We start from the raw sequence: 25,011 nt of genomic DNA on the forward strand, positions 1-25,011 counted from the left end.
CTATTTCTTGGAATAGTCAAGGCAAGTTATTTGGATTTAAGTGAACACCCATGCAACTTAGGCTTCTATGATATATTCTCTGAAGAAGCTATTAGGGCAAGTAAATTGGTCAGAGTGATTTCTCCTGGAATTCTAATATCAAAGTGTCATTTTTCATAGAGTATTTAATGCTTTAGATGAAAATGTCATGTCACTGTGATCTTTCTTCCTTCTCTTCTCTCCCTTCTTCTTTCTTTCTCTTCATATGTCAGTGGTGTTGACTCCCCTTGTGTCCTGTTCTGTTGATAATACAAGCTCTAGCTGGATGTATTGCACCACCCTTGAACATTTGTCTAGACTTTGGAAAAGCAATTTGACTTGAGGCATCTGACACGGATAAACATCTGAATTAGTCACTTTTCTGTGATATGATGCACCACCACATCCACGGCAACTTACAGAAGGCAGTTTCTTTTGCCTTGTAGTTCCAGTGGGGTAGGAATCTGGAGGGAGGCACGGCAGCAGGAACAGGAAGTGGAGAGATCACATCACCATCTGAAAGCATGAAACGGATGAGGAACTGATTATGGGTCAAAGTTTGAAACTCTCTAAGCCCACCCCAGAGAGGGACAGCTTCCCACAAGTCTGTACTGCCCTGTAACTTCTGCAGTCAGAACCACCAGTTGCAGACCAAGCATTCACATGCCCGAACCTACAGGGAACACTTATTATTCAAGCCACCATAATGTTTATTATAAAATCTATTCTCTCTTTTGTCATTGAATGCTACTATGGTCTCCCTAGATGCTCAGGCCAAGCACTGGAGAGTATTGAGTGACTCTTCTTTTCCCTGTCTATAGTCTATAAGAAATAGACTATAGACATAGTCTATGGTCTATGTGTATGCTCACTGGAAGCCATGTTTTTTTGCTAGTCCGCAACTCTTAGAACCATTACTCATCAGAATCCCCACTGCTGTGCTCTTAGGGCCATCCTGCTGTTTGCTTCCAGCTGTCATCCTCCAGTGGCTTCTCCTCATTCAAACTTGCTCTCCCTCAATCTTTTTCCATGCTGCCACTGCATTGGTTTCTTAAAGCACATGCCCAGCATCCTCACTCCTTCATTTAAAATTCTCTGATTTCTTCTTTGACATCAGGATGCAATATCAACAGATTGAATGCAAACTTTCTGCCTTCTTCTCAGTTTCTGACCAATGACATCACACACAGTTCCAAGCCGATCAGGTTCTCTTGGGTTTTGTGCTCACACCTATGTCCCTAGTGACTAAGGTTATGTCTATGTTGTCCCAATGGATAAGGTTTTTTTTTTTCTTTTGTTCCTTTTCGTAATTGAATGACTCATCACTCAGATGTTACTTTTAAACAGCTTCCCTGCTTTCTCTTGTTCTTAATGTAGCTTCTGCTAACCCATAGGCTCCCAGAGCATCACAGAAACGATTGAACCTAGCATCTACCTCGCCATACATTTGCTGCTTGTCAGTAGTGCCTGGGGTCTGTTAGTCAGGGACTATAGACTTTTGCTTTCAACTCCCAGAGTAGGGCTTCTTCCCAGGTATTCAGCACCTACACATGTGAGCAAATGAATACATCTAGACCTCCCTAAGAGCTGTGCTGATGGCTGCAATTGAGACTCATTTCTTATCAGCCCAGGCTGTAAAAATAAAGAGAAAGAAACTAGAAAAAAAGAAGACGGATTTCTTAACAAGTACTCAATGTCTGCCGAACAAATGAATGCCATAAAAAGACTTTTTATAAAGGTCTAAACTGACAGCTAAATAAAAGGGTAGAGAAAAAAAAAACATTCCTATAAAGCAAGGTAGCATAAAACATTACAAAAACATTTTTTGATAAACAAATAATAGCTTCTTGGTGAAACAGGCCTTAAATTTAAGCTTGAGGTATCCTGAAGGATACATGTTTCAAGAAAATCAAAGGTCATGATACTAAAATCTGGAAAGAAAGCCTCAGGCAGCTATACTTGATAATGAGTAACTTAGCCAACATTTATGAGAAACCCCATATGAGTATTTCACAGGCATTATCTCAATCTGTGTATGGTGTGGAAAATGTAGAGTGAGCACATCTGGCTGCTGAGGAAATTGTCTATCATATCAGCTGGATGGAAACTGCCTGTTCTCTCCTTTCAGTGAAGACACTTCTCTAGGGATGCTGAGATTGGCTTTGCTGACCATGCACACGCAGTGCATGGACTCCATAGTACCACAGCTCATACGCAGCTGGTGTCACGGCCAAGACGTATTTCTACCCTGGCTTTCTGTTTTTTCTTGAGGGTTTCTCTATCAGGAGTATTTGGGGAACAGGAATGACAAGGGTAGATGCAATAGTGGACCAGAGGCTGTGGAGGGTTTTTTATTTAATCTCACCGTTCATTTCCTGCGTGGTTTGTGGGTTTGAGTGCTAAGAATGTACTTCCTCTGCATGATGAGGAAGTGGCAGGGCCACGAGCCAGAATAACTGGTCAGAATGCCCCAAGGAATAGAGTTAAAGCAAGAAATGGAACTCTCCTCATCAGAGACTCAAGCAGCTTTCCTCTGAGCATTCTCTCTCTCTGCAAGAGGGAGGTAGAGAAATAGAATGTCATCATACAAGTATAACAATCTGTCTTCACTTTTCTGGAGTGCCTCAAAATAGATGTCCCTGGTGACTTTAGAAGATTTTATGAATTGAAAGTTATTTTATTTTGCTATCACTAATTTGTGTCATTAGAGATCATTGATATGTTCATAAAGGTGAGAGCTAAGAAAGGCTCAGTCACCTACTATGCCTCTGCAAATGAGAAGCAGAGCTTGAGTTCCAGAGGAACAACTCTAATGGTCTTGGGTGAAGAACATGGCCTTTGCTGCCCTTTGCTGGCTCCCAAGAAAGAACCCATTGTAAAATACCCAGTAGTTTCCAGCTGGTTTTTAAATCATTGACACTTGAAATTGTACAGTTCCAGTTAGTGGAAGTTTCAACAAGACCCAACTGACTCGCACACATCCTGCCCACTCATGGAAAATTTCTGGTCAGAGTTTTCTGTCTCAAGCATATGGAAAAAGGAATCATGGTGCTGGATAAGCAGAGAACAAGGAACGAGAAGGAAGAAAGAATGGGAGGCGGAGGAGGAGTGAATCTGGAAAAGAAGTTGGGAGAAGGGAGGAAGGCAGAAGGGAGGCTGGAAGGAGGGGGAAGTTGGGGAGAAAGGGAGGACATGGGAGCAGGGCAGGAAAGAAACAACTAGTTCAGTCCTTATTGCAGGGGCTCCTTTGGCCATAAATGAATTATGACCAAGACTTTCTTGTTAAGAATAATAAATAAAATGTATAAAATAAAAATTCAAAGAGACGACATTCAAAACAAAACTCCCAAATATACTGTGGACCAGAATGAAAAAGGAGCTTTCCGAGCTGAGGGAACAACTTAAACAAAACAATGCCATTATGCAACTTAATTGGAAACATAAATTTAAAAGAACAAAGAGTAGGGCACACACAGCTGAGGATCACATTATTTACACAGAGAACCGCTGGCGACAGTCACTGCGAACGCAGGAGAAATAAGAAGGTTGGAAGCCATTCAGATGGAGTGCCTGCACCCAATCATCCCTGTAAGCACAGGAATGTGGGATACGTGGGGTATGTGTGCATCACCTCATTTGCCGCTCGGTGAGGAAACTAGAACTCATTGTCTTCTTTCCAACTAAGCAAAACCTCATCTTGAAAATGTCATTAAGATTTACTATTTATTTGTTTATTTACTTACACATGATGCAACCTGGAACAGTAGTCTTTCTATCGGGACAGAGGGTGAGAGTCTGTCCACACTTGAAGACTTCATTCTGTGGTGTCTCCTGGAAAACAAGGAGGCCTTGTTAACTCCCCTGCCTCTGTTTCATAGCGTACCTGACCAAACAAATGTAAAACTAGAAAAATAAGTCCCAAAACAAAATCACCCCTATGATTAAGCCCAACAGTTGCTTTTCTCAGAGTATCTGAACCGGGCCAGATGAACCAATACAAATTGGTGTAATAGCCCCACTTAAAATTTATGTTCACAATTACTAAGGCGATATTGATACTTCTCAGGTTTCTATTTTCTTCTCTCCCTATTAATTAATTAATTTATTCATTTTACATCCAAGTCCCAGCCCCTCCCTCCTCTCTTCCCAGTCCCACCCTTGCCACCCCCTCCCCCCACTACCACGAGGAGAAGGAGAAGCCCCCCCTTGGGTACCACAGCACCCTGAACATCCAGCTGCAGTATGACTAAGCACAGCCTCTCCCACTGAGGTCCAACTAGGCAATTCAGTTAGGGGACGTGAATTCAATGGGAGGCAATCTAGTCAGAGATAGCCCCAGCTCCAATTGTAAAGGAACTCATATCAAGACCAGGATGCACATCTGCTACAAATGTGTAAGGGAACTAGGTCCAACCCCTGTATGCTCTTTGGTGGTTCAATCTCTGGAAGCCCCCATAGGCCCAGATTATTTGAGTCCCTATCAGCTTTGGGTCCCTCAACCCTTCCCCCAACTCTTCTGTAAGACCCCCTAGATTCCATCTAATGTTTGGCTGTGGATTGTTTCATCTGTTTTGGTAAGTTGCTGGGTGAAGCCCCTCAAAGGATGCTAGGCTCCTCTCTGTAAGCATAACACAGTATCATGAATAATGTCAGGGATTGGTTCTTGTCCATGGATTTGGTCTCAAGTTGGGCCAGTCATTGGCTGGGCATTTCCCCAGTCCCTGTTTCATCTTTGTCCCTGCACTTCTTGTAGGCAGGACAAATTTTGAGTGGAAGGTTTTGTGGGTGGGTTGGGGTCCTTATCCCTCCACTGAGAGTCATGCCTGGCACAAGAGGTGGCCACTTCAGGTTCCATATTTCTCACTGTTAGGGGTTTCAGCTAGGGTCACTCTCATAGACTCCCTGGAGCTTCCCCCATCCCAAATCTCTGGAAATTCCTAGAGATGCCCTCTCCCTCAATCTGCCACCGATTTCTGTTCACTCTCCTGGCCCTTTCTCTTTTTGTCCACTTTCCTGGCCCTTTCTCCTCAGCTCTTCTTCTTCTTCTTCTTCTTCTTCTTCTTCTTCTTCTTCTTCTTCTTCTTCTTCTTCTTCTTCTTCTTCTTCTTCTTCTTCTTCTTCTTCTTCTTCTTCTTCTTCTTTTAAATTAGCTGTTTTCTTCATTTACATTTCCAATGCTATCCCAAAAGTCCCCCATACCCTCCCCCGTTCCACTACCCTACCCACACACTCCCATTTCTTGGCCCTGGCATTCCCCTTTACTGAGGCATATAAAGTTTGCAAGACCAAGGGGCCTCTCTTCCCAATGATGGCTGACTAGGCCATCTTCTGATACATATGCAGCTACAAACACGAGCTCTAGGGGGTACTGGTTAGTTCATATTGTTGTTCCACTTATAGGGTTGCAGACCCCTTTAGCTCCTTGGGTACTTTGTCTAGCTCCTCCACTGGGGGCACTGGGATCCATCCAATAGCTGACTGTGAGGATCCACTTCTGTGTTTGCTAGGCCCCGGCATAGTCTCACAAAAGACAGCTATATCTGGGTCCTTTCAGCAAAATCTTGCTAGTGTATGCAATGGTGTCAGCGTTTGGAGGCTGATTATGGGATGGATCCCCGGGTATGGCAGTCTCTAGATGGTCCATCCTTTTGTCTCAGCTCCAAACTTTGTCTCTGTAACTCCTTCAATGGGTATTTTGTTCCCAATTCTAAGAAGGGGCAAAGTGTCCATATTTTGATCTTCGTTCTTCTTGAGTTTCATGTGTTTTGTTTCCTGTGATTTTATCTTGTATCTTGGGTATTCTAAGTTTCTGGGCTAATATCCACTTATCAGTGAGTACATATCATGTGAGTTCTTTGGTGATTGGGTTACCTCACTCAGGATGATGCCCTCCAGGTCCATCCATTTAACTAGGAATTTCATAAATTCATTCTTTTTAATAGCTGAGTAGTACTCCAATGTTTCAATGTACCACATTTTCTGTGTCCATTCCTCTGTTGAGGGACATCTGGGTTCTTTCCAGCCTCTGGCTATTATAAATAAGGCTGCTATGAACATAGTGGAGCATGTGTCCTTCTTACCAGTTAAACATTTTCTGGATATATGCCCAGAAGAGGTATTGCGGGATCCTCTGGTAGTACTATGTCCAATTTTCTGAGGAACTGCCAGACTGATTTCCAGAGTGGTTGTACAAGCTTGCAATCCCACCAACAATGGAGGAGTGATCCTCTTTCTCCACATCCTCCCTAGCATCTGCTGTCACTTGAGTTTTTGATCTTAGCCATTATGACTGGTGTGAGGTGGAATCACAGGGATGCTTTGATTTGCATTTCCCTGATGATTAAGGATGTTGAACATTTTTTTTTTTTTTTGGTTTTTCGAGACAGGGTTTCTCTGGCTGTCCTGAAACTCACTTTGTAGACCAGGCTGGCCTCAAACTCAGAAATCCACCTGTCTCTGCCTCCCAAGTGCTGGAATTAAAGGCGTGTGCCACCACCGCCCGGCGCTGAACATTTTTTTAGGTGCTTTTCAGACATTTGGTATTCCTCAGGTGAGAATTCTTTGTTTAGCTCTGAGCCCCATTTTTTAATGGGGTTATTTGATTTTCTGGAGTCCACCTTCTTGAGTTCTTTATATATATTGGAAATTAGTCCCCTATCTGATTTAGGATAGGTAAAGATCCTTTCCCAATCTGTTGGTGGCTTTTTTGTCTTCTTGATGGTGTCTTTTGCCTTACAGAAATTTTGCAATTTTATGAGGTCCCATTTGTTGATTCTCGATCTTATGGCACAAGCCATTCCTGTTCTATTCAGGAATTTTCCCCCTGTGCCCATATCTTCGAGGCTTTTCCCCACTTTCTCCTCTATAAGTTTCAGTGTCTCTGGTTTTATGTGGAGTTCCTTAATCCACTTAGATTTGACCTTAGAACAAGGAGATAGGAATGGATCAATTTGCATTCTTCTACATGATAACCACCAGTTGTGCCAGCACCATTTGTTGAAAATGCTGTGTTTTTTCCACTGGATGGCTTTAGAATCCTTGTCAAAGATCAAGTGACCATAGGTGTGTGGGTTCATTTCTGGGTCTTCAATTCTATTCCATTGGTCTACTTGTCTGTCACTATACTAGTACCATGCAGTTTTTTATCACAATTGCTCTGTAGTAAAGCTTTAGGTCGGGTATGGTGATTCCACCAGAGGTGCTTTTATCCTTGAGAAGAGTTTTTCCTATCCTAGGTTTTTTGTTAATCCAGATAAATTTGCAAATTGCCCTTTCTAATTCGTTGAAGAATTGAGTTGGAATTTTGATGGGGATTGCATTGAATCTGTAGATTGCTTTTGGCAAGATAGCCATTTTTACTATATTGATCCTGCCAATCCATGAGCATGGGAGATCTTTCCATCTTCTGAGATCTTCTTTAATTTCTTTCTTCAGAGACTTGAAGTTCTTATCATACAGATCTTTCACTTCCTTAGTTAGAATCATGCCAAGGTATTTTATATTATTTGTGACTATTGTGAAGGGTGTTGTTTCCCTAATTTCTTTCTCAGCCTGTTTATCCTTTGTGTACAGAAAGGCCATTGACTTGTTAGAGTTAATTTTATATCCAGCTACTTTGCTGAAGTTGTTTATAAGGTTTAGGACTGGTCTGGTGGAATTTTTAGGGTCCCTTATATATCCTACCATATCATCTGCAAAAAGTGATATTTTGACTTCTTCCTTTCCAATTTGTATCCCCTTGATCTCCTTTTGTTGTTGAATTGCTCTGGATAGGACTTCAAATACTATGTTGAATAGGTATGGAGAAAGTGGGCAGCCTTGTCTAGTCCCTGATTTTAGTGGGATTGCTTCCAGGTTCTCACCATTTACTTTGATGTTGGCTACTGGTTTGCTGTAGATTGCTTTTATCATGTTTAGGTATGGGCCTCGAATTCCTGATCTTTCCAAGACTTTTATCATGAATGGGTGTTGGATTTTGTCAAATGCTTTCTCTGCATCTAATGAGATGATCATGTGGTTTTTGTCTTTGAGTTTGTTCATATAGTGGATTATGTTGATGGATTTTCGTATATTATAACATCCCTGCATCCCTGGAGTGAAACCTACTTGGTCAGGATGGATGATTGTTTTGATGTGTTCTTGGATTTGGTTAGTGAGAATTTTATTGAGTATTTTTGCATTGATATTCATAAGGGAAATTGGTCTGAAGTTCTCTTTCATTGTTGGCTCCTTGTATGGTTTAGGTATCAGAGTAATTGTGGCTTCATAGAATGAATTGGGTAGAGTACCTTCTGCTTCTATTTTGTGAAATAGTTTGTGAAGAACTGGAATTAGATCTTTAAAGGTCTGATAGAACTCTGTACTAAACCCATCTGGTCCTGGGCTTTTTTTGGTTCCAGACTATTTAATGACTGCTTCTGTTTCTTAGGAGATACAGGACCTTTTAGATCATTAACCTGATCTTGATTTAACTTTGTTACCTGATATCTGTCCAGAAATTTGTCCATTTCATCCAGGTTGTCCAGTTTTGTTGAGTATAGCCTTTTGTATAAGGATCTGATGGTGTTTTGGATTTCTTCAGGATCTGTTGTTATGTCTCCCTTTTCATTTCTGATTTTGTTAATTAGGATTCTGACCCTGTGCCAGACTCTAGTGAGTCTGGCTAAGGGCTTATCTATCTTGTTGATTTTTCTCAAAGAACCAGCTCCTCATTTGGTTGATTCTTTGAATAGTTCTTCTTGTTTCCACTTGGTTGATTTTGCCCATGAGTTTGATTATTTCCTGCCATCTACTCCTCTTGGGTGAATTTGCTACCTTTTGTTCTAGAGCTTTTAGGTGTGTTGTCAAGCTGCTAGTGTGTGCTCTCTCTAGTTTCTTTTTGGAGGCACTCAGAGCTATGAATTTTCCTCTTAGAAATGCTTTCATTGTGTCCCATAAGCTTGGGTATGTTGTGGCTTCATTTTCATTAAACTCTAAAAAGTCTTTAATTTCTTTCTTTATTCCTTCCTTGACCATGTTATCATTGAGTAGAGTGTTGTTCAGTTCCCACGTGAATGTTGGCTTTCTATTTTTTATGTTGTTATTGAAGATCAGCCTTAGTCCATGGTGATCTGATAGGATGCATGGGACAATTTCAACATTTTTGTATCTGTTGAGGCCTGTTTTGTGACCAATTGCATGGACAATTTTGGAGAAGGTACCATGAGGTGCTGAGAAGAAGGTATATCCTTTTGTTTTAAAATAAAATGTTTTGTACATATCTGTTAAATCCATTTGTTTCATAACTTCTGTTAGTTTCACTGTGTCCCTGTTTAGTTTCTGTTTCCAGGATCTGTCCATTGATGAAAGTGGTGTGTTGCAGTCTCCCACTACTATTGTGTGAGGTGCAATGTGTGCTTTGAGCTTTACTAAAGTTTTTTAATCAATGTGGCTGCCCCTGCATTTGGAGCATAGATATTCAGAATTTGTGTTCCTTTTGGAAGATTTTACCTTTGACGAGTATGAAGTGTCCCTCCTTGTCTTTTTTGATAAATTTGGGTTGGAAGTCGATTTTATTAGATACTAGAATGGTTACTCCAGCTTGTTTCTTCATACCATTTGCTTGGAAAATTGTTTTCCAGCCTTTCACTCTGAGGTAGTGTCTGTCGTTTTCCCTGAGATGGGTTTCCCGTAAGCAGCAAAATGTTGGGTCCTTTTGTGTAGCCAGTCTGTTAGTCTATGTCTTTTTATTGGGGAATTGAGTCCATTGATATTAAGAGATATTAAGGAAAAGTAATTCTTGCTTCCTATCATTTTTGTTGTTAGAGTTGGCATTCTGTTCTTGTGGCTGTCTTCTTTTAGGTTTGCTGAAGGATTACTTTCTTGCTTTTTCTAGGGCCTGGTTTCCATCCTTGTATTTTTTTTTCCTGTTATTATCCTTTGAAGGACTGGATTCCTGGAAAGATAATGTGTGAATTTGGTTTTGTTTTGGAATACTTTGGTTTCTACATCTGTGGTAATTGAAAGTTTGGCTGGGTATAGTAGCCTGGGCTGGCATTTGTGTTCTCTTAGTGTCTGTATAACATCTGTCCCGGATCTTCTGGCTTTCATAGTCTCTGGTGAAAAGTCTGGTGCAATTCTGATAGGCCTGCCTTTTTATGTTACTTGACCCTTTTCCCTTACTGCTTTCAATATTCTCTCTTTATTTAGTGCATTTGTTGTTCTTATTATTATGTGTCGGAAGGAATTTCTTTTCTGGTCCAGTCTATTTGGAGTTCTGTAGGCTTCTTGTATGTTCATGAGCATCTCTTTCTTTAGGTTTGGGAAGTTTTCTTCTATAATTTTGTTGAAGATATTTGCTGGCCCTTTAAGTTGAAAATCTTCATTCTCATCTACTCCTATTATCCGTAGGTTTGGTCTTTTTATTGTGTCCTGGATGTTTTGACTTAGGATCTTTTTGCATTTTGTATTTTCTTTGATTGTTGTGCCGATGTTCTCTATGGAATCTTCTGCACCTGAGATTCTCTCTTCCATCCCTTGTATTCTGTTGCTGATGCTTGCATCTATGGTTCCAGATTTTTTTCCTAGGGTTTCTATCTCCAGCGTTGCCTCACTTTGGGTTTTCTTTATTGTGTCTACTTCCCTTTTTAGGTCTTGGATGGTTTTATTCAATTCCATCACCTGTTTGATTGTGTTTTCCTGCAATTCTTTAAGGGATTTTTGTGCTTCCTCTTTAAGGTCTTCTACCTGTTTAGCAGTGTTCTCCTGTATTTCTTTAAGTGAGTTATTAAAGTCCTTCTTGATGTCCTCTACCATCATCATGAGATATGCTTTTAAATCCGGGTCTAGCTTTTTGGTTGTGTTCGGGTGCCCAGGACTGGGCGAGGTGGGAGTGCTGGGTTCTGATAATGGTTAGTGGTCTTTGTTTCTGCTAGTAAGATTCTTACGTTTGCCTTTCACCATCTGGTAATCTCGGTGGTCCATAGATTGTGTGGAGAGTCCTCTAGGGGACGTTGGGGGTGTCTGCCCACTCCCTGCCCAAGGTGACCTGGTGCTGGCGCTGACCGGAAGGGATTTGTGACCCTGGTCAGGCCGGGTTTTCTGCTTCCCTAATGCTGTCTCAGGTCCCGAGCGATTGGATTGGAACAGAAGTTGAGTTCCACTCACTGGTGGTCCTAAGATCGCGTGGAGAATCCTCTAGGGGACCTTGGGGGTGTTTTCCAACTCTGCGCCCAAGGTGACCCTGTTCTGGCGCTGACCAGAAGGGACTTGTCCTCCTCAGCTCTTCTTTCACCTGGTCCCCATACTCCCCATTCCCCAACCCCTCTCTGACCCAGTTCCTTTCCTCCATTCACTGATGACTATTTTATTTCCCCTTCTAAGATTCAAGCATCCTCCTTGGGCCTTGTTATTTAGCTTCTTTGGGCTTATAGATTGTAGCATGGGTATTCTATGCTTTATGGCTAATATCCACTTATAAGTGAGCACATATCATATATGCCCTTTTGGATCTGGGTTACCTCACTCAGGGTGATATTTTATAGTTGTATCCATTTGTCTATACATTTCATGATGTCCTTGTTTTTAATAGCTAGGTAGTATTCCATTGTGTAAATTAACCCCATTTTCTTTATCCATTCTTCAGTTGAGGGATATCTGGGTTGTTTCCAGTTTCTGGCTATTATTAGTAAGCTGGTATGAACATAGTTGAGAAAGTGTCCTTGTAGTATGGTGGAGCATCTTTTGAGTATACTCCAAAGAGTGGCATTTTTGAGTCTTCAGATACAATTTTCAATTTTCTGAGAAACCACCAAATTAATTTCCAGAGTGGCTGTACAACTTTGCACTGCCACCAGCAATGGAGGAGTGTTCTACTTGCTAATCATCCTTGCCAGCATGTACTGTTGTTTGTGTTTTTGATCTTATTCATTCTGATGGATGTAAGGTAGAAATATCAGAGTTGTTTTGATTTGCTTTTCCCTGATGAGTAAGGATGTTGAACATTTCTTTAAGTGCTTCTTGGCCTATTTGTCCTGTTGATGGTGTCCTTTGCCTTACAGAAGCTTTTTAGTTTCATGTGGTCCCATTTATTAATTGCTGATCTTAATACCTGGGCCACTGGTGTTCTGTTCAGGAAGTTGTCTCCTATACCAATGAGTTTAATGCAATTCTACACTTTCTCTTTTATTAGATTTAGTGCATAAAGGAGGGCTACTGATTTTTTTTTAGTTAATTTTGTATCTAACCAGTTTGCCTAAGGTGTTTATCAGCTGTAGGAGTTCTCTAGTAAAGTTTTTGGGTTCATTTATGTGTACTATCATATCATCTGCAAATAATGATACTTTTAATTCTTCCTTTCCAATTAATTTCCTTAATCTCCTTTAGTTGTCTTATTGCTCTAGCTAGAACTTGAAGTACTATATTGAATAGATAGGGAGAGAGTGGGCAGCCTTGTCTTGTCCCTGATTTTAGTGGAATTGCTTTAAGTTTCTCTCCATTTATATGGTGCTGACTATTGGTTTGCTATATATTGCTTTTATTATGTTTAGGTATGTGCCTGGAATTCCTGATCTCCCCAACACTTTTACCATGAAGTGGTGTTGGATTTTTTCAAAGGCTTTTTCAGCATCTAATGAGATGATCAGATGATTTTTCTTTCAGTTTGTTTATATGGTGGGTTACACTGAAGGATTTTCATATAATGAACCATTCCTGCATCCAAGGAATAAAGCCTACTTGGTCATGTTGGATGATGTTTTTGATGTGTTCTTGGATTTGGTTTGGGAGTATTTTATTGAGACTTTGTGCATTGGTGGGATCATTGGCCACCTCACCATCAATTATAGGGGAAATTGGTCTGAAATTCTCTTTCTTTGTTGAGTCTTTGTGTAGTTTAGGCATCAGGGTGACTGTGGCTTAACAAAATGAGTTTAGCAGTGTTCCTTCTATTTCTATTTTGTAGAATAGTTTGAGGAGTGCTGGTGTTAACTCTTTGAGTCTGGTAGAATTCTGCACTAAATCCATCTGGCCCTGGGATTTTTTTTTTTTTTTTTTTTTTTTGGTTGGGAGACTTTGTATAATTGATTCTACTTCTCAGGGGTTTTAGGACTGTTTAGATTGTTTATTTGATTTTGATTTAACTTTGATAAGGGGAATCTTATTGAAAATTATCCATTTCATTTAGAATTTGTGGAATACCAGGGTTTGATGTTAAACCTGATGATTCTTTGGATTTCCTCAGTGTCTCTTGTTATGTCCCACTTTTCATTTTTGGTTTTTGCTATTTTGGATATTATCTCTGCATTTTAGTTAGTTTGGTTAAGGGTTTGTCTATCTTGTTTATTTTCTCAAAGAACCAGCTTCTGGTATTGTTGATTCTTTGTATTGTTCTTTTTGTTTCTAATTTATTGATTTTAGCCCCAAGTTTGATTAGTTTCTACTGTCTACTCCTCTTGGGTGTGTTTACTTCTTTCTGTTCTAGAGCTTTTAGGTGTCTGTTAAGTTGCTAGTATGAGATCTGTCCAATTTCTTTATTAAGGAACTCAGTCCTATGAACTTTCCTCTTAGCACTGTTTTCATTATGTACCATAAATTTGGATATGTTGTGCCTTCATTTTCATTGAATTCTAGAAACTTCTCTTCTTTTCTTTTCTTTTCTTTTCTTTTCTTTTCTTTTCTCTTCTTTCTTCTCTCCTCTCTTCTTTCTTTCTTTCTTTCTTTCTTTCTTTCTTTCTTTCTTCCTTCCTTCCTTCCTTCCTTCCTTCCTTCCTTCCTTCTTCCCTTCCTTCCTTCCTTCCTTCCTTCCTTCCTTCCTTCCTTCCTTCCTTCCTTCCTTCCTTCCTTCCTTCCTCTTTCTTCCTTCCTTCCTTCCTTCCTTCCTTTCTTTCTTTCTTTCTTTCTTTCTTTCTTTCTTTCTTTCTTTCTTTCTTTCTTTCTTTCTTGACCCAGTTGTCATTGAGTAGATGTCGTTTCTCTTGTTGAAGTCCAGTTTTAACCCATAGTAATCTGATAAAATGCAAGCGCTTATTTCACTTCCCTTGTATCTGGTGGTTAAAACTGTTCTTTTGATGTTGGTGGTGGTAGTGTGTGTGTTCATGTGTGTTTGTTTGTGTATGCATACATGTATTGCATCTTTATTTCATTATGCTGGTATGAAATTATGTATTTTTTGTTTTATTTCTTTTGGGGGGGGGTGTAGTTACCCTTCTTGTGTTGGAGTTTTCTTTCTAGTATCCACTGTAGGGATGAATTAATGGAAAAAATATTGTTTAAATTTGCTTTTGTCATGGAAGATCTTGTTTTCTCCATCTCTGGTGATTGAAAGTTTTTCTACGTATAGTGGTCTGGGCTGACATTTGTGGTCTCTTAGGCTCTGCAAGACACCCACCAAGGCCTTTCTAACTTTTAGAGTCTCTGTTATAAAGTCAGGTATAATTCTGATAGGTCTGCCTTAATATATATTTGGCCTTTTTCCTTTATAGATTTAATTCTTTTTTAAAAAATCAAATTTAGTGTTTTGATTATTATGTGGCACAAGGATTTAATTTTCTGGTCCCATCTATTTGATATTCTGTAAGTTTCTTGTATATTTATAGGCATCTCTTTCTTTAGGTTAGGGAAATTCTTCCTTTTCTGGGCCTTTGAGCTGGGAATCTTCTCTTTCTTCTATTCCTATTATTCTTAGGTTTGGTCTTTTTACAGTGTCCCAAATTTCCTGGATGTTTTATGTTAGAAACTTTTTAGATTCAGCTGTTTCTTTGACCAATGTGTCAATGGCTTTCATTGCATCTTCTATGCCTGACATTCTCTTTTCTACCTTTGTATTCTGTTGGTGATGCTTGTTCCTATTGTCTTTCCTAGGATTTCCAACTCCAGTATTTCCTCAGTTTGTGTTTCCTTTATTGCTTCTATTTCCATTTTCAGGTCTCTAACAGTTTTATTCATTTCCTTCACTTGTTCGATTGTGAAGTTTTCCTGTATTTCTTTATATTTATTCATTTCCTCTTTAAAGGCCTCTACCTGTTTGTATTTTTCTGTATTTCTTTAGGAGATTTATTAATTTCCTCTTTAAAGGCCTCTATCATTTTCATAAGATTAGTTTTAAGGTCATTTTCTTGCTCTTCAGATATGTTAGGCTATCCAGGGCTTGTTGTAATAGGTTAGCTGGGTTCTGGTGGTGGCATATTGGTCTGGATTTTGTTGATTGTGTTCCTACACTAGCCTTTAACCATTTGGTTGTCCCTGGTGTCGTCAGGCCTAATAGTTTCTGATGACAACAGGCCTCTGGGATTGAAGGTTGAGCTGGTAGACCCTCTGGGCTGTAGGCCTCTGGGATTTCAGGCAGAGCTGGTGGTCATTGGTGGCATCAAGCTTCCATGGATGGAGGCAGAGTTGATAGACCTGGATGGCATTAGGTCTCTGGATGCCCTGGGTGGCAGCAGGTCTTGGTATTCAGGTAGAGCTGGTGATCCCTGAGGTTTACAGGTCTCTAGGATTGCAGGCAGAGCTATGGGCCAGAACATGGACCACAGAGGGGACAGAGCCGACCTCAGGGCAGCTAGACTTGCCAGGGACCCAGCGGGCAGGGGCTTGCGGTTTGAGGTTTTCCGGTGGCAGCAAGTCCCTAGGGATGCAGGTAGAGATGCAGGTCAGGGAATGGAATGCAGATGGGACCAGGCAGAACTGGATGGTGCTGGGTTTGCCTGGAGGGGCCACAGGCAGGCAAGAAATTGGGGTAGGAGATTCACCTGGTGGTCCCCAATGGCTACAGGACTCCAGGATTGCAGGTAGAATTATCTCTACTTTCTCTGTTAATAAAGGTTCTATTTTCTCTCTGATTCCTAAGAATAACATCTTCAATTTCTCTCTAACATTTAGCATTACTATGCTTATACTCACCCAGCTGATGACTTTCTTTCTAATGTCAAAGTAAACAGACTTTCTTTCTAATGTCAAAGTAAACAGATGGTGATGGGTTTAAGTTTCCCCTCCATGGTGTCGACACTTGGTTTTTATTTTTTTTTTCTTTCCATAATTTATTTTTTTTATTCGCTTTACATTCCAATTGCAGCCCCCTCCCTTCTCTCTTCCCAGCCCCGCCCTTACAACTCTCCTCCCCAATATCCCCTCTTTGTCTCCTCAGAGAAGGGAAGGGAGAGGATGGGCTTAGTCCTGCGGAAGCTAGATGTCCCAGGGTGGGGTCCTCATCTTTCTTAGTAATGTAGCAGCTAAGTGGTCTCTCCATCCATCCATCCATCCATCCATCCATCCATCCATCCATGTATCCATGTATCCATGTATCCATCCATCCATCCATCCATGTATCCATCCATCCATCCATCCATCCATCCATGTATCCATCCATCCATCCATCCATCCATGTATCCATCCATCCATCCATCCATCCATCCATCCATCCATGTATCCATCCATCCATGTATCCATCCATCCATCCATCCATCCATCATCCATCCATCCATGTATCCATGTATCCATCCATCCATCCATGTATCCATCCATCCATCCGTCCATCCATCCATCCATCCATGTATCCATGTATCCATCCATCCATCCATCCATCCATCCATCCATGTATCCATCCATCCATCCATCCATCCATCCATCCATCCATCCATGTATCCATCCATCCATCCATCCATGTATCCATCCATCCATGTATCCATGTATCCATCCATCCATCCATGTATCCATCCATCCATCCATGTATCCATCCATCCATCCATCCATCCATCCATCCATCCATCCATGTATCCATCCATCCATCCATCCATCCATCCATCCATCCATCCATCCGGAGAACTTTCTGTCTGAGCTTCTGGGAAAGCAAGTGTGACTTTCCTTTCCCCTGCCTCTGCCTCTAGTTCCCTCACAGGATTCTCCTCTTTCCAACTTCTGCTTTAGTACATCCATAGATGTCGCCCCAGGTCTGCTTCTCCTAATGTTCTGATTCCACACTTTTCCTCACATTTGCTGGTTTGCTTTGGAGGTGGGAGCTGGTGATGCATTTTCCTTCAAGTTTTTCAGGGGACAGTGGCACAGTGAGGCCTGAAGGTCACTTAGCTGTTCTAGGTGATTCCATCCATTCTCAGCCTTAATGTCCTCTGAATGTTTCTAAATCTCCTCACCGAACTCTAGCTTAAACACAGATACTTTGGTTTGCTGACTTTTGAATAGGTATTTCCAATGTGACATTTAAATCCAACTTGCCTGATCCTCCATCCCACTCCCTTTCAGGAAGCTGTGCTAACTTTAACTCTATTGTTCGAATGGAACAAAACCAACCAGTCAACTGTGCTAACTAAAGACACTCTGGAATTTGTTCTTGTTTCTGTTGTTTTCCCACCTCATCCCTCCCTTTTAGTCTATTAGCAAATGCCATTGACTCTCATAATGCCATCCACTCTTACAACACACACCCTGTTTGCTATTTGTCTACACCCTCATTATTTTCCTCTGGTCTCAACCTTTGGGCATATCATATATATCCTAAATATCAGATACATATGTGATGATTCATAAGAGTAGCAAAATTACAATTATGAAGTAGCAACAAAATAAGTGTATTGTTGGGGTTGCACAACATGAGGAACTGTATGAAAGAACATTAGGAATGTTGAGAGCCTAGTTGGAGATACCATCATCTCTTGCCTGGACTTATAGCCATCTCCTAAGCAGACTTCCTACTTCAACCTTTCTACATCAACTCTTCGTTCATTTCACTTTTTAGACAGGACTCAATTTGTTTTGTCTAAACGTGTGAATCACCCCATATGCCTCTGTTCCATTCTTCTGGTGGCAAGGGACAGGTGAATTCTATAGGCTTTAAAAATTCTGGTTCTAAGCATTGAGCTATGAAACACATTTTCCTCTCAGTCTCATCTTTTCTCTAAGCTTTGTTAATTCATCTTGAAACCAAAACTTAGGACTCGAAAGAGTTCCCTTAACCAGGCAGGAAGTAAATAGAGAAAAATGCAAAGCCTGCAGCAGGCGCCATGCCAAGCAACGGAAATACAGAGGGTTCCGATGACGATGACGTCTTGAGCTTGGGCCTGCCTGGTGGGGGCGAAGGATACTGTCATTTCCCAGGCATGGTGTGTCAGATAAAAATGTACTATCAAGGGAAAAGACCTGATACAAACAGGGACACCCTGATCAGGCATGGATGAGACACTGTCACAGTAAGTGACATGTTACAGACACCCAGGTTGATTTCCTTCCTTTGTTGTGTCCAAAGGATTCACTGTAGCAAGCTTCCTTATGCAAAAGCATACGTCCACACTGATCACTCCACATCCTCTTTTGCTCTCTCAGCTTTAGGGTTCATTTGTATGAAGGCCCATGATTAGCAGCAGTTCAGCTGCTTCTGACTGAGGGCAACACCCTTAAACCATTTCCCTACTGTATGCTCCTCATGTGCAACTTTTACATTTCAGAAGGCCCCAGTACAAAGGTATGTATATATATTTTTTCCTGGGATGAACATGCTTTTCACTGGCAATAAAGGTATATTTCAATTATTAGACAAATAATAACTGCCTTTGGAGGCTAAATCTAAAGTATAAAACCCAAAGGAGAAATTTGTTGCAAAGAGAAATAGATGCAAAGAAAGGGACATAAAATGACCGTAAAGGCCCCGACTGAGTTCTCCTTTACTGAAACGTGCCCTGGCAATGGTAAGAAATGCTGATGGAGGAGTTCCAGTTGACATTTCCTTTCAGGATGTGTCAAGGGAGGGCGAGTCATTCTGAGAAGAGCTTGGGGCTCACTATTACACATGAAACTCAACCCAAGCTTAGACAGCACTGTGAAAGGCACACCCAGAGGTAAATGTCAGCCTCATCCTGTGGGCACCCCACGGTTTACAGAGCAAGTACAGCCACATCCCAGACTAAAGAAGAATTGATGTTATCTAATAGCTCCCTCTTAACCCTGTGTTTAAGGACGGAGGGGAAAAAAAAAAAACAAAGAAAGGAAAGGAAATGTTATCTAAGGTCTGATTGTACTTTTTCTTGAAATATCCTGACTGTTCAAGAAAGGTCTTGGGAGAGGTTTTCCATTGTGCTGTAATCTAAGTCACTGTTATCTCCTGGAAGTGCAGGCTGGGTCTCACAAATGAAAGGTTAGGATGCTTATTGATAGCAGCCATTTGTAATGGCCCAACAATCACAGGAACTGTGAGAAAAGTAATCGCAAAAGTCTATGTACTCAGGAAAGGAACACTGTGCCCAGAACACAAGTGAACTCCCTGCCTGGTCAAGCCTCTGCTTCCTGCTGTGCCTGCCTATATACTGTCCGGTCCACAGGCTGCGAATAGATGACAGCATTAACTAATGAAGCCTGACAGTCATCTAAGGTCTCTTTCATTATAAAGCCAGAGTTCATCAATGGGATGGAAGAAGTGAGGGAAACTGCTTGAAATGTAACCACTTGCTATCTTGCAAGACAGAGACACTCTAAGGGTTGCTGCAAGAGGCGTTGTGGAAATTATTTTCCAAGCTGCTAGGTGGAGGGTGTGAACAGATTATAAGACTGCAAATTGCTTTGAATAAAGTAGAGATGGTCTTAGGGAGGCAGTTTCTGCTACATGTAACAAATTACATTCCAGATGTTCATGACTACAAAATCTCTACCAGATGTCCAGACTCATGGTGGCTGGGGATGTTTATTGTACATGTGAAGTGCTCAGTACCTGTTCCCTAGAGACCTCCCTCGTCCCTTTTCATCTGCACCAGCATGCTAATCATGTGGGGATGATGAAATATTTAGGTCTCGCTTTATAATTAAAGGGGCCAGGAAGAATGCAAGACTGTTAATTACTTTAGTCTCAGAACCAGTTAAATAAATGCCTAAAGTGTGCCTCTTGGGACATTTTTGGAGATTTATTAAATATATTGTTTCATAGTCTGGGATCCATTTTTTGAAGCTAATTCAAAGTGGAAAAAAAGGCTTAAGACCACATAATTCAATCCTAAGGACAAATACTAGCGTTTTTCATGGTGTTTTCATTTAAAAAAACAAAATAAATCTCATTGCTACCATGAACTTCGTTTGCTAAAGAGCTGCTTACAGAAAAGCCTCTCTACTTATGTAAACCAAAGGATTGCTTTTTCTTTTGTTATTCACAGCACATGAAAACTGTGTCTTGGTAGAGCATCCATGCTGTGATGGTTTGTATATGCTTGGCCCAGGGAGCTGCGCTATTGGAAAGTGTGGCCTTGATGGAGATTAGGTGTGCCACTGTGGGCGTGGGCTTTAAGACCCTCATCCTAGCTGCCTGGAAGCCAGTCTTCTATTAGCAGCCTTCAGATGAAGATGTAGAATTCTCAACTCCTCATACACCATGCCTGCCTGGATGTTGCCATCCTCCTGCCTTCATGATAATGGACTAAATCTCTGAATCTGTAAGCCAGCCCCAATTAAATGTTGTCCTTTATATGAGTTGCCTTAATCATGGTGTTTGTTCACAGCAGTAAAACGCTAACTAAGATCCATGACTTCTGGGCGCTAATTATAAATTGTATGAGTATGGCAAATACACTTCAACCGCTCTCTTACCACCTACAAGTTGGGTCATATCTTATAGGTCACACATTATCCAAGCCTTGCCCCCATACAATAGAAAGAGATTCCTATAGTTTAGGTCACATATACCATGTTATCCAATCTCTATCACATAGCATAGATCACAGATTAATTAAGCCTGCTTCCTTGCAACACAGGACCTCCACTTCACTCAGAAACCTTTCAGAATAGATAGAAGGCTGTGTCTGGGAGAGCTGAGGTCCTTTCTTTAGAATCCCACTTTGTCATGTTGCCTGTCTGCCTGCCAGGGTTCATAAACCCTTTCTGTGAAGGGCAATCCAATTCAGTCCTTTTCTGTGGAACTCATTTCTCCTCTCCCTCTCCCAAAGCTGACACGTCCCTGTCTCCTGATCATTGCCCATCAGCAGATACAGCACATGCTGTGGGAGGTGGAGACTTAATTTAAGCGAATCACCTCTTTTGTGGCTTACTTCAGCTTTAATGTCAGCCAGAGCTCTACAATTCAGGATGCATGTTAAAGTAAGAGTCATGGCTTCTATCCCAGCAGCTGAGGACAGACAGAAGCAAGAGAGTTATCACAAGTTCCAGACCAGCCAGGGATACAGGGTGAGATCCTGTCTCAACAAACAAAAACGAACAGGCCAAAAGAGCTTGATCATTGCTACTTGGAGTGTGTATTTCCACTTCCTTGAGATCTCAGCTACCACTTGCTGCTACAAGAAACAGCCATCACCATCTCCAGAGATGGTTGCTTAGACAGAACGACCTAATGGCAAGAAGAAGAAACTAAAGTGACTGCCATTAAAGTGACTCTTGCTATGGACACACAGACATACAGATACACACACACACACACACACACACACACACACACACACACACACACACACACACACACACACATACACACACACACACACATGCACACACACACACATGCACACATGCACACATAATACACACTTTGTGTACACTCACATGAACATGCAGGCATTTCACATACACATACACACATTTACATCCATGTTCTTTTATTTTCTTTTCATAATATTTTTTATCGATTATTTTGGTATTTCACATCATGAACCTCGAGTACTCACTTACTATGCAGTTCTCTTAGGCTCAATGCCAACCCTTTTGAGCACCTTGTCCTCAAAAAAAGAAAAAGAAGAAAATGAAAAAATAAAGTCCAATTTGTATTGCCCATATACTTACTGGAGCATGGTCAACTTCCCAGTGGCTAGCCCAGTAAAGAAAACTGGGCTCCTTCCCCATCCTCACCCCCACCAGGCATCATCAGTTGTAGAGAGCTATATTTCAGCATCCTTGTCACAATTTTAAAGAAATCTTTTCGATGGCTTTCTTTCTAGGCTGCTACTGTTTGGGGTGGGGGGTCGGGCTGAAGGTCTGGGTTATCATATAGGCTTTCTATGTCTCTCTTTCTCAACTGTGTCTATATCAATACCATGACAAAAATATATCCATGATCTTCTTAGATGTCAAGAATTTTTTTTAATATAAATTTAGGCCTGGTTTATGATAAACTTAAGTCTGAATTTAAAAACATTCAAAAATAGACTTTTGCTTTCAGATCGGCTAAAGTTTATAGGAGAACCGGGCAGAAGGTTTAATGACCCCACATGTTCCAAATTCTCAAATACAGAACCACTGGAGTCCTGAACATCCTGCTCCAGGGCAGACCTACAGTGATGCGTCATGGGTGCCCAAACCTCTGCTCTGCTCTGGCCGTATAAGTCCTAGATGCAAAACCAACACAGCCACCATTATAGTCTCATAGAGAACGGTTCACTGCCTCAATGACCTTCTGTGTTCTGCCCACTCATCTCTCTGTCCCTCTTAGGTCCTTGCCTTTGCCTTTTCCAGAACATCATAGAACTGGGCACTGTGTGCACAGCCTTTTTGGCTGTGTATTGCTTACTGGTATGCATTTTTAGCTCCTTCAGTCTTTCAGGGCTGGATTTCTTCTTATTCAAAGATAGTGAAAACAGAACTTGGGATCCAGGAGGGCAGGCTGTCCCAGGCCCCATGCTAACACACTTCAGGTTGATAGTCTAGCAATGTGCCTGGAATGCTTTTGTATGCTAGTCACTCTAAACCTGTTTCACCATGTGACATTCACATTTGTTGGATATGACTCTATTGCTTTTCATTTTTAAAAAAGTATCTAATGATGTCATTTTGGTTTTTGCTGGGTTGTATGTAAAAGGGGGATTCTCTTTTTCTTCCTTCCTTCCTTCCTTCCTTCCTTCCTTCCTTCCTTCCTTCCTTTCCTTCCTTCCTTCCTTCCTTCCTTCCTTCCTTCCTTCCTTCCTTTCTTTCTTTCTTTCTTTCTTTCTTTCTTTCTTTCTTTCTTTCTTTCTTTCTTTCTTTCTTTCTTTCTTTCTTTTTTGGTTGTTGTTGTCTTTATTTCTACTAAAAAAAATAAAATATAACAGAGAAGGTGTTTCTTTTTTCTGCTCAGACTAGTTTTTTTCCATCTAATTCTGGCTTCCTGTTTCAGCAGAGGGCACTCTGACCTAGTCTAGAACCTAGTGGTTTTTCATTTGGCCAGTTGTGGAAAGTAGCTAGCATCCTTTAGTTCGACAGACAGCAGTGGGCACACAACATAGAAATCTGGCACTCCAGACTCAGGCTGAGTCCTGCCGGTGCAACCCAGAAGCCCTGTTTCCCTTCTCCTCTACAAGGGCTAATACTGTTCGCCACCGTAATTCACACATTTTACACATAGTCTTTCCAACCAGTCTGTGAACTCTTCAGGCTTAGAGTCCTTATTTATTATTTATGGTGTAGTACATGGCCTGATAGAGACTACATATTCAAGAAAAGTATGTTGAATAGGTGGAATCTGGGGGGTCTGATTTACTGCAATGAACAAAAGCAAGCGTGTATATTTGTTCATGTTTTGGTGGAAGCCTCCATTCTGTCTTAGGGTCTCATATCCATATTCTACATTGCTTTCTGTTAGGTGGCAAAAATGCCATCTGCCTTAAGTCTAGACTGGAAAAGCGTAGCCTGTTATCCAGCTGTGCAGTGTTGTGATTGAAGTTCCTAAGTGTATAAAGATGCAGGCACAGACCCAAGTCAAATCCAGCTAGCTGACTTACACTTTCCTGGTCTTAAATTGCTTCTCTCTACCTCCAAATCTTGAATCCTCAATACTATTAAATGGCCAGCTAAGATAGTAGTAGTTCAGTAGCTCAGCTAACAGGTCACAGTGACTGCTCCTTCTAGTCTCATGGGGACAATGGACCAGTTTTCTTTTTTCTTTTTTTTCTCCATGAGTTAAGTAAGGTCTAGCTGTATATTTTAGGTTGGCCTTGAACTTAACACATAACCCACTTAGCCTTAGACTTCCCGCTCCTCCTGTCACTACTTCTGAATAGTTGGGATGTCACATGTTTATCTCTATGAGTAAGTTTGCACATTTTATCTTCTGGGATTTTCCTTCCTTTAGGGAAGTACATGTCATTCTTGAGTGGCTGTTGTTTACATTGTTACCCCTAACTCACACAAAATTTCCCCAGGAGTTATTTCTACCTGCATCTGGCTGATAGGAAACCGGAGCACAGAGAGATGTTATTATTACCCAATTAGCAAATGATTAATGGCCATCTTTAAGACAATTTGGCCAGAGGCCAAGTCCCTTGTTTTCTGTATTATGTAACACCGCCAAAGGGCAGGATGCAGTATAGTCATGAGATGGCTGGATTCTGCACAAGTTGGGAGGGGAGAGACCTTTTAATTTGTTTGTTTGTCAGCATTCAATGTCAGTATGCTTTTCTTCATAATCTATCTATTGCAACCTGCTCATAAAGGAGTATGAATTGGCAATTCATATTGTATAGTTTTAAATTGTTAGAATCAAAACCTCCTTATAATAAGGTTCCAAAGTATGCATGTGGTGGACAATCTAGAGTTTCACTATGGAACAGGAAGGACTGGACATGGCTGCCCTGACTGTCATCCTTAGGAAGACAAGCTGGCAGGGTTGGTCCTTGACCTGAGTCTGGAATTGCAGGAGGGTTCCTCCTGGTAGGAATGGCTTATGGTGTGTTCCTCCACACAGTGTACTTATGCTGAAGACTTTCTTCTCAGGAGTCTCAGATTTTGGCAGCTGCTAGAGACAGGCTGCCCACACGACTGGCTCTCAGTGAAGACCTTTCCCAATGAGTTTCTAACATTGGGATCTGGGAAGTCAACACTTGACATGTTATACTTCCTTGCTATAGGAATTAGCATCCTGTGTATATCACTGAGACACGAAACTTGGAGCCTTACATCTAGTTTATACAAATTTGGCCCACTCTCCTTTCTCTTTATTTTTCTGTTGTGTCCGGCCAGCAGATCACAGCCTGGGTTCTAGCCTGGAAAGGCATTTTGGAAACCTGGAAGAGAAGAGGGGCTAGGCGGCGAGAGAAAGAAATGCAGCTA

This window comes from Mus musculus, chromosome 19 (genome assembly GCF_000001635.26).
Source record: "Mus musculus strain C57BL/6J chromosome 19, GRCm38.p6 C57BL/6J".
Classification (NCBI taxonomy): Eukaryota; Metazoa; Chordata; class Mammalia; order Rodentia; family Muridae; genus Mus; species Mus musculus.